The sequence below is a fragment of the Phoca vitulina genome, unplaced genomic scaffold (genome assembly GCF_004348235.1).
Source record: "Phoca vitulina isolate PV1807 unplaced genomic scaffold, GSC_HSeal_1.0 scaffold2, whole genome shotgun sequence".
NCBI classification, from domain to species: domain Eukaryota; kingdom Metazoa; phylum Chordata; class Mammalia; order Carnivora; family Phocidae; genus Phoca; species Phoca vitulina.
In genome coordinates this window covers 50,776,186-50,786,051 of record NW_022589705.1, presented here as the reverse complement: position 1 = coordinate 50,786,051, position 9,866 = coordinate 50,776,186, and the positions used below count along the sequence as shown (strand labels likewise).

Below are 9,866 nucleotides of genomic sequence, written 5' to 3'. Positions count from 1 at the left end.
ACTGCAGGGCATCTGAGTTGTAACAAGAACAAGATGAGCTTGTGGCCTCGGGCTTGTAACCTGCTCCTCAACCCACACTTCAAAGAAAGTTATTACACAAGAGTTAGACTAAATCAAACCAAACTGCAATGTTTGCACACTGTGGCCCATTTTCAGATCTCGTTGTATCTCACCACAAGTCCCTCGGAAGCCCAGTTGGGAGCAGAACAAAACGATCCAATGATAATTTAGTTGTAGGTCTTTAAAAATGAGCTCAACTGATTTATTTTGAAATTTCAGTTAAGCATGATGTCAAGAAAATCTCTCTGGCTATTTATCATCTTTTTTCCCTCTTGCATAGTCCGAGTAGGCAGAATAAAATTAGAAAGTGGCTATTCACATGCTTCCAGTTTTTGTTGTAAGCTGATATTGTTAGTAGAATATTGGAATGTTAAGATGTTTGGTGGTAATTCTCTGCCCAAAGAACACTCTTTATTATGTCATTTTCTTTTTACTTTTTTTTAAAAGACGGAGTGGGGAGGGACAGAAGAAGAGGGAGAGAGAATCTTAAGCAGGTTCCATGCCCATCGTGGAGCCTGATGCGAGGCTCGATCTGACAACCCTGAGATCATGACCTGAGCCAAAATCAACAGTCAGATGCTAAAATGACTGAGCCACCCAGGCACCCCAATGCCATTTACATTGTTTATTAGGAATGTTACACAGGTGCTATCAGAAGAGACACAATAGATGATCTAAAGATGTACATTTCACTTTGGTATACTACTACCCCCTACTTTTTCAAATCACCACAACCTGAAAGTATGAAAAATTACATTTTTTCTCTTGTAGCTTTGAACAGTAGATACAAGATCCATAAGTCTTCTGAATCATCAAAGAAATAAAACTTATTGTCATCTAGTGCTGAGTATGTGTTGTAGAATGGTTTCCAAAACTTCATATGGTAAATATGGTAACTCACATTTTATTTAATTTCGTAATTTAACAGTTGAAACCTGTCCCTCTTAGCCATTTACCATACATTTACTGTGTGTACAGGGAAGCGTTTAGAAAATCCTCTACTTCCAACCATGAATCATTGCAATGTCTCAGAATCATGGAGGGTTAGGGCTAGGAGAGATTGTCAAGTTGTATGAAAAAGTAAACTGAGACTCATACATTTGTGGGATCAAGGTGGGTCAGCATGAGACAGCTTCCAGAATGAGGTGAGATTTTTAGGTATGTCTTGGAAGGTGGATGTTTAGATAGGTGTAAAGGAGATGGCAAGGGCACCTGATTGGGGGAATGCAGTGGACTGGAAACGAAGATGTATTCAACAGAACACCTATTATACATCAGACACCTTATTACATATGAGCTCATTTAATCTTCACAAAAAGCCAATGAAATAGAGATTATCATCTCCATGTTACAGGTGAAAACAGATTCAGGGAAGCAGGGTGACTTGTACACAAGTAGGATATTAGCAAGTCAGATTTAGAACGCAGGTCATTTGACCTCAAAACCTTTGTTCTTTTATTCCACACTGACCTACAGCAGCTGTAGCATGAACAAAGTAAAGAAAAATAAATGAGCATGGCAAATATAAATGAGAGAGGGAATATACTTGATTGAAATAAAGGCTTCCTGCTGAGGAACAGGGCTTATATGGTAACAGTAGACCTAGATCCTATCAGGCTAGGATAATAGCTAACCTTTATTAAGCATTTATTACATGTCAGTCATGATGCTGAGTTCTTTTATCTCATTTAATCCTCAAAATAACCCTATGAGGGGATACTGTTATTATCCTCATTTTGCACTTAGTGAATCTGAGGTTATAAGTAATCTGTCTGGGTTCACACAGACCATGGATGGCTGAATTAGAATGAGTTGAAATTCAAATATAATCTGTTGGACTCCAGAGTCTGCACTCTTGAAACACACTAGAGAATTAACATTTTGTGAGTATTCACCGTGTGCCAGACACTGTGCTGAGTGCTTTATATGCGTATCACTCAATCCCACAGAAATCCTATGAAGGAGATATCATTATTATTTCCTCTATTTTATAGATGAGAAGTCACAGGTGAACTGAAGCTCAGGAAGATTTAGTAACTAGTCCAAGGTCACACAGTTTGGGAGGGCTGGGATCTAACTCAGAACTGTTTGCCCAAAGCAAGGATTCTGGGAGCAAACCACTAAAGGACACTTCTCTTAACTATTCCCTCTCCTCACACTAAATTTCTTATTTTCTCTTTGGTTTTTCATGTCTTTTCGTGGGTCCTCTATTGCTTCAGATCCTTATATACATTGGACCCAAATCACTGTTAAAAGCAATCCTGGGGTAAATGTTGGTTGTAATGTTGTAAATGGAGGTAATGTGATTAAGACCTCATTTACTCATCAAACATTTATTGAGCCCCTACTAAGAACTGTTCAGGGTGCTGGAAATATAAAGATACCAAAAACAAAGTACCTATCTTCAAGGATTGCATAGTCTTATGAAGGGGAATAGACACATAAGCCAATAAATAAAATGCAGTGTGACAACCGATGTGATAGAGGTAGGGACAGAATAACGTAAGAACAGAGAGAAGGGGCACCTAACTCAGAATGGGGGTGAGGGTATTGGTGGGAGTTGGGGAAGATGCCCCAAAGAAAGTGACACTTCCAACTGTTTCTAAGCTCAATTTTCTTGCACATTTTCTATATCCGATAAGCTGTTTTTGACATTTTGAAGCTGTTAGTTCAAGATGGTCAATACAATGTCACTTAATTGCATTTTCTTACACACACACACGCACACACACACACACACACACAGTCTTGCACATTACTTTTATTTTCTCAATGCACAACTGCTTTCTTTAACTTAAAAAGTCAACACAAGGACAGTGGTTTGTGAAAACAACATTTACTGCTTGCAGGGCTTTTGTCGGTGATATCAAATGCGCTGCTCTTAGGAAAGGCTTTGAATGCTTCCCTTATTTGACCAAAGCAGCAAGCCCAGCTGATGAAGCACTGAGTCAAGGGTATCTCTCATCACATGTGACTCTTAAACCAAGAGACATTTCCAAGGTCTTTCAATAGGTATTATTTTTAGATTAAAAAAAAAAATAGTCTTTCCTCTTTTTCGTGGCGCCTCGGAAGCGGTAGGCTGCTTCAGGATGAAGCTGAACATCTCTTTCCCAGCTACTGGCTGCCAGAAACTCATTGAAGTGGACGATGAACGCAAACTTCGTACCTTCTATGAGAAGCGTATGGCCACAGAAGTTGCTGCTGATGCTCTGGATGAAGAATGGAAGGGTTATGTGGTCCGAATCAGTGGTGGCAATGACAAAGAGGGCTTCCCCATGAAGCAGGGTGTCTTGACCCATGGTCGTGTCCACCTGCTGCTGAGTAAGGGGCATTCCTGCTATAGGCCAAGGAGGACTGGAGAGAGAAAGCGCAAGTCTGTTCGGGGTTGCACTGTGGATGCCAATCTCATTGTTCTCAACTTGGTCATTGTAAAAAAAAGGGGAGAAGGATATTCCTGGACTCACTGATACTACTGTGCCTCGTCGCCTGAGGCCCAAAAGAGCCAGCAGAATCCGCAAACTTTTCAATCTCTCTAAAGAAGATGATGTCCGCCAGTATGTTGTGAGAAAGCCGCTAAACAAAGAAGGTAAGAAACCTAGAACCAAAGCGCCTAAGATTCAGCATCTTGTTACCCCACGTGTCCTCCAGCACAAACGGCGGCGTATTGCTTTGAAGAAGCAGCGCACTAAGAAAAATAAGGAAGAGGCTGCAGAATACGCTAAATTTTTGGCCAAGAGAATGAAGGAGGCCAAAGAAAAACGCCAGGAACAGATTGCCAAGAGACGGAGGCTGTCCTCTCTGAGAGCTTCTACCTCTGAGTCCAGTCAAAAATGAGATTTTCTATGAGTGACAAATAAATAAGATCAGACATCAAAAAAAAATCATCTTTATTGCCATGTAATTTACAGATAATAAAATTCAACTTCAAGTGTTCAGTTTAATGAATTTTGACAAATGTATATAATTGTGTAATTACCATTACAGTCAAGATACAGATATTTCCCAAACCTGAAAAAGTTCCTTTGTCCCTTTTTGCAGTCACTGGATTCAGTCATAGTGAGACCTGTAGTGAGCAGCTGTTAAAGATGTTCAATGCTGGAGAGAATAGGACCAATCTAAGAAACCAAGACTTATTGAGCACTTTCTAGATACCTTACCCAAGTATATGCATAGATTTATTTATAACCCCTACTCCGGAGGTATTTTCTCCCTTCTTATAGAAGAGGAAACTAAGGCCCAGAGAATTTAAATAACTTGCGTAAGGTCATTGAGCCAGAAGAGGTGGAGCCAGGATTCCACCCAAATTATGGTTCTCACAATACCTTCTCACTAATACATAGAGGAACAGATAATGAGAAATATGGGAAGCCAAACACAGAAGACTAGATACTGTCTATTGATATGAAATTCTAGAAAAGGCAAATCTAGTGATCAAAAGCAGATCATTGGTTACCAGGGGTGGGGAAGAGGATTAACTGTAGAGGGGGACAAGGGAATTTTTTCAGGTTATAGAAATATTCCATATCTTGATTATAATCGTAATTACACAACTATATACATTTGCCAAACTCATCAAAATGTATACTTAAAATTGAATTTTATTATATGCAAATTATACTTCAATAAAGCAAATTTTTAAAAGAAAAAATACAGAAAGACCTTGGAACTATCCCTTTGTTTAAGTCACAGCAACCACATTGCCTTTAAAAGTGTAACTTTTGTCATATCAAATAATAAAAGTATAGAAATTTTTTTAATGTAATTTGATGCTAAAATTTTTTAAATCTGGCAAAAATAAATTTGCGTTAACTATGATGTTGAAATCAAATCAGCAAGCTTTATTTTCTTGCACTAAATGAACAATTCAATATACACATTTCTGAATCCCTTGCAAATGTCTGGTGAATGGGGGTCTGATTAAGCATGATCCAAAAAGAGCTTGCAAGTAAGACTGTTTACTAACATTTCAATTTCTATGCCTCATTTATTAGACTTAGAATAAAAAGGTGAGAGGGCTGTTTGGGATTGTCTTTAACCTTGATGATATTTCCACTGAAGCAGCATAATGGCTCTTAATTGCTTAAGTGAAGAGAACATGTTGACGTGTCCTTCTTTGGGCTAAGAGCTTAGAGCCTAAACCATTATGCTAATTCAAGCATTATATACACCAAAGTATTTATGGGACTGACACAAGTGATGTTGCAGGTAAAGGGCTGTGAAATGGTCTGTAAACAGAGAGAATTGATTTGAGGCCCAAAAGCAGTGCTGTTAAAAGTCACAGCCATTGAACAGCCAACCCTACAATTTCTATCCAGATTGTCAAACTGGGTCAGACAGTGTCAGCAGGGCTGCCATTAGAGATCAGATGGGTGGTTTAATAATATGTAAACCAACCACATAAACAGGTAATTCTCATGATAGAGGTCCACACCCGTCTGGTGTGTGTGTGTGTGTCTGTGTGTGTGAGAGAGAGAGAGAGAGAATTTTCATCAGGAAAACTTTACAGCACCACATTTAATCAAATGTTAATGCACTGGTTTTTGGCAAAAGAAAAACTTCCAGGAGGTACAAGTTAGATAAGAAAGCAACAATGCAATGTAAAAATATCTAGGGAGAATGAATCTGCAATCATACAAGAAGGAAGGACAATCAGATCCTTACACTTGACCTTCGAGGCTTTCAACATCATTTGTTTTTTATGTGTCTCTTCCTATAATAGGACTGTACATTTTTTGAGCCAACCTCAAAATAATTATGTAAGGCTCCTCATCACCTGCATTGCTACCATGCCTCACTTCAGATATTAGAAAATGTAATCGATTTCTTTAAAAACTAGGTTCTATATGTACAGTCTCCAAAATGACATTTGGATGGCTTAGTTCCATCTGTGATTTAAATCTGTGAAAACCAGTATTATTCAATTGTTTAGTCTGATTTTAGAAGACTATTATGGAAAATTTCCTTCCATCCCAACTTAAAGGCAGAGGAAGAGATCATGATTCCCTTCCTTTTCCTTTCCCAGACAGAACAAAATAGAAATCTGTAAACATATTAGGAGGAGTAGAGCATGATGATGAAGACTATGGACTTGGAGTTCCAATCCCTACTCTGCCACTTACTGACATTGGTCAAATTATATGATCTCTCTGGGCCTCAGTTTCTTCTCAGTAAAATGGGGCATTTGACCTTGCAGGAGTGTAATGGGGATGATTATGTAAAAAATGCTCAGAAAAGTGCCTGGCACAAAGTAATCATTCAAAAATAGAACATATTACCGATACATATTTGGCCTCATAACTTTTGATTTATGCCTGCTACAATTTATAGCTAAGTATAATTTTTTTCTTTCTTGGGATTCACAGATACTATTAACATTCTAGGGAGTTTATTAGATATGTGTGTATGGTATTGAGAAAACAAAGCAGCTCATTGTTCCCTCCTTTTTTCTTTTTTCCCTGATGAAGGTTTTCTGCCGTAGGATTAGGCCCTACCACAGGAGGACATCTCTCTCATTTGGTTTCAGTGTTGGAGCTGCATAAGGTGGCAGTCACCATGAATGGAATAACAGTGACATCCTGCACTAATTGATATGGATCAGTTAAATTCTTCAGGCCCCTCTTTTGGACAACAACCTCTAGGATGCTTTTCATCTTATTAGATTGGCATCTTATGTTAATTTGCTGCTGTTCCAAGCCAAGCTTTTAGTGTAGAGCTCTGCTTATATTGGTTAATAGTTTTAATTAAAACATCTTTTTCTAGATATACACCTGCTCGGGAAATTTTGATTAATTTCAGAATCATGAATGATTGTATTTAAAATTGACACAGCATGAAATCAAGACATGGTTTAACTATCATATGACTTTACTGTCCTTCCTTTTAGCTGTTCTTCTTTAGAATGTGCATTAATTAAAAGATAGGATTTTGATTTAATTTTAATCAGCTGATTAGTTCTAGGGGTAAATTGTATTATGGTATTTTTTAAGGGCTTAACACGTGGGATTGTATCAAAGCTTATATAGTTTATAGTTACTAAAAAGGTTCTGTTTTAAAATTTCTAATATGCTACAAACGTATATTTTAGAAAATATTTTTAAGTGCACATATGACATTCCTTAATTGTAGGTGAAGGAATTTTTCCGATTTCTGTCATAACGTTTTTGAGCTAGAGGTTTCTTTGAATCTTTGAACATATGTACATTTGTTTCAGAGATACTGCCATTAACTCTGGCTGAGGAGAAAATTCAATAATAGGACCAGAGATGCTCTCTAGAGTTTATTTTCTTTCAATCCTTTTCATAGGCAGGGTAGTGCCCCATAATTCTGGACCAATAGGGATCTAGCTTTTTATAAAGGTAGCAAAAAGATTTCATAGCCTCACATAGTAACCCATTCAGAGATTCTATAACCCAGGCCCAGCATTTCCTCAATGAAGTTTAAACCAAATCAGAATAGTCCCCCAAAACAGTGTTATAGATTATGCCCCTCCTGTCCTCTTAAGAGGCAAAGTCAAAGAGATGTACAAACAGCTTGAGCTGGTTCTCTGATTCCCTCAGGCAACAGAGAAAAAGCCTTTAAGTCTATCAGGGATGACAAATAGATTTCAGCATGAGTGTCAATTCTGATAGATTAGTGGTAGTTGCCTGGAGCAGTGTTTGAGGACTTGAGGTTCTGTCCAGGATCAGCAGGAAATTGTGCCATGATCTATTAGCAATGCCTGCCGTGGTGAAGGGATGGAAGACAGGAGCAGGGGCCCCACTTTTTGCTAGGATTTGCCACTCCAAACTTGTATGTTTTATGTTCTTCCCTATTGCCTATTTCTCCCAGTTGAAGTTACTTTAAGGTTAACAAACAAGTACTATGCTAGGTTAATACAAAATAGATGTTTCTTCCACCTGCATCATATTTTAAGATTTTCATATAGATTTGGAAACATCCTGGGAACTCTTTTTTTTTCTTCAACAAATGAAGAGTAATCGTTTCTTCTGAGAGCCTGAAACTTTTACTTTACTGAGCACATATATTGAGCACCTACTATGTATTAGCATGTGCCAGGCATGTATGGGTAAGCATAAGTGGGCTACATTACCCGTTCAAAGTATCTTTATTAAGTTAAAAATTATGAAAATCCCCTGAAGTCCCTAGAAATGTTTCATGCTCAATAAATTTGAATTATTCTTCCTTTATGTTTTTTATATGCAAGTTTTGGCTGAACATGTTTGGGCCCTTAACATCCCCTCACCCGTCTTGCAAGAAGAAACACAGAAACACCTGACTTGGGAGTTGAGAGATGCGCTCTCTTATCCTGGTTCCATCACTAAGAGGCAGTGGGACCTGAGCAAGGCCCTCCACCAGCCTGTGCCTCCATTCCCTATCTGTAAAGGAGAACACTACTGACTCCCTGGAAATGGTGTGGGGCTGGTCATGTAGTAAAGGAAAGCACCTGGAACAAAACAAAATGTCTTATGCTAATGCTTTCTACATCAGCATGGAGCCTCGACTATTGTTTAAAATTGAACAAAGGAGAAACACAGAGATTACCCCCAAATATTATCTAAAACATTTAAACATTACATTTTAAATTCTTGCAAATATGGAGTGGGGGAGGGACAAGGATTTGGCCCAAGTCTAAATATATTGAGTCAAACAGGCCTGAGTTCTAATGTTCTGGCGCTTTGAAATTCTTTGGAAAGTTACTTTACCATTTTTAAACCTCTGTTTCCTTATCTATACAATGGGGACAATAATAGCACCTGTCTCAAAAGATTGTATATTGGATTAAATAATGATGTAAAAAGCTAAGTACACTGTCTGGAACATAATAAGAAATAAATACATTTTAGACTATTATATTGTTTGGCAATGCTATTTGGGTAACACATAGGAATATGCTGTTTTATTTTTATGACTCTAATAATTCCTCATATTTGTTAGCGATAACCAGGTGACTTTACACAGCTTCTCAATGCCTTTCACGGCCAGCATTTTGGAGACTCCTGGTAAATAATACCATTTTCTCATTCAGTCCTCACAGAGACTTTGTGAGATGCATATACCCATCACAGGGAGGACACTGAAACCTAGAGAGGTTAAGTGACTTGCCCAAGGTTACAAAGCTAAGAAGTGGCCAACCCTGGACCTGGACCTCTGACTTCAGATTCAGTAAAACACTCACCTCATGATGACATGTGCGCTTCATCACAGCTCTCTCCCTTTGGTGCAGTTCTTCAACAATGTAATGTATTCTTGAATGCTTCCTGTCGAGAGGCTGGCTGGAACACAAAATTCAAAGAAAAAAGCCCACAAAATTCAAAAAAATACATAGTTAAAAATCAAAAAAGAAAAATGTCTCAGACCAAACCAATGAAATACAATTTGTAACCATTTCCTTTTTTTTGTCCTAATTTTCTGGAGCAGACCATTCATATTTGGCCTAAGAGTTAAAAGCAAACAGACAAACAAAAAACAAAAAAAGACATCTAACTGGTATGAACAGAGACAGTAAACTGTCCTCATCATTTGCATGTGAATATTTGAATATAAAGGCCTAGAAATAGTAAGAGATTCATTCTGGTCTCTTAGGGTCTCCCTCCCCATCTACCTCTTCCTTTTTCTTTCTAACAGTCTTCACACCAGGGCAAATATACACATGAACACGATGAGTAGAATTAGAGACAGGCTGTTGTCTCCACCTTAATTTTCAAGGAGATATTACTGCTGGCACTCAGGGAAGACCACCCTCCTATTCTGACATGGTGAGCAGACCCCATTACCTTAAGAGTAGCTCATTTATATTGGTCTACATG

General features: G+C 38.2%; 1 pseudogene; it reads left to right on the top strand.

The window, feature by feature from the left end:
* The first annotated feature begins 3,134 nt into the window (after positions 1 to 3,134).
* On the top strand, positions 3,135 to 3,941 carry LOC116639892 (annotated as a pseudogene).
* The last annotated feature ends 5,925 nt before the right edge of the window (positions 3,942 to 9,866 follow it).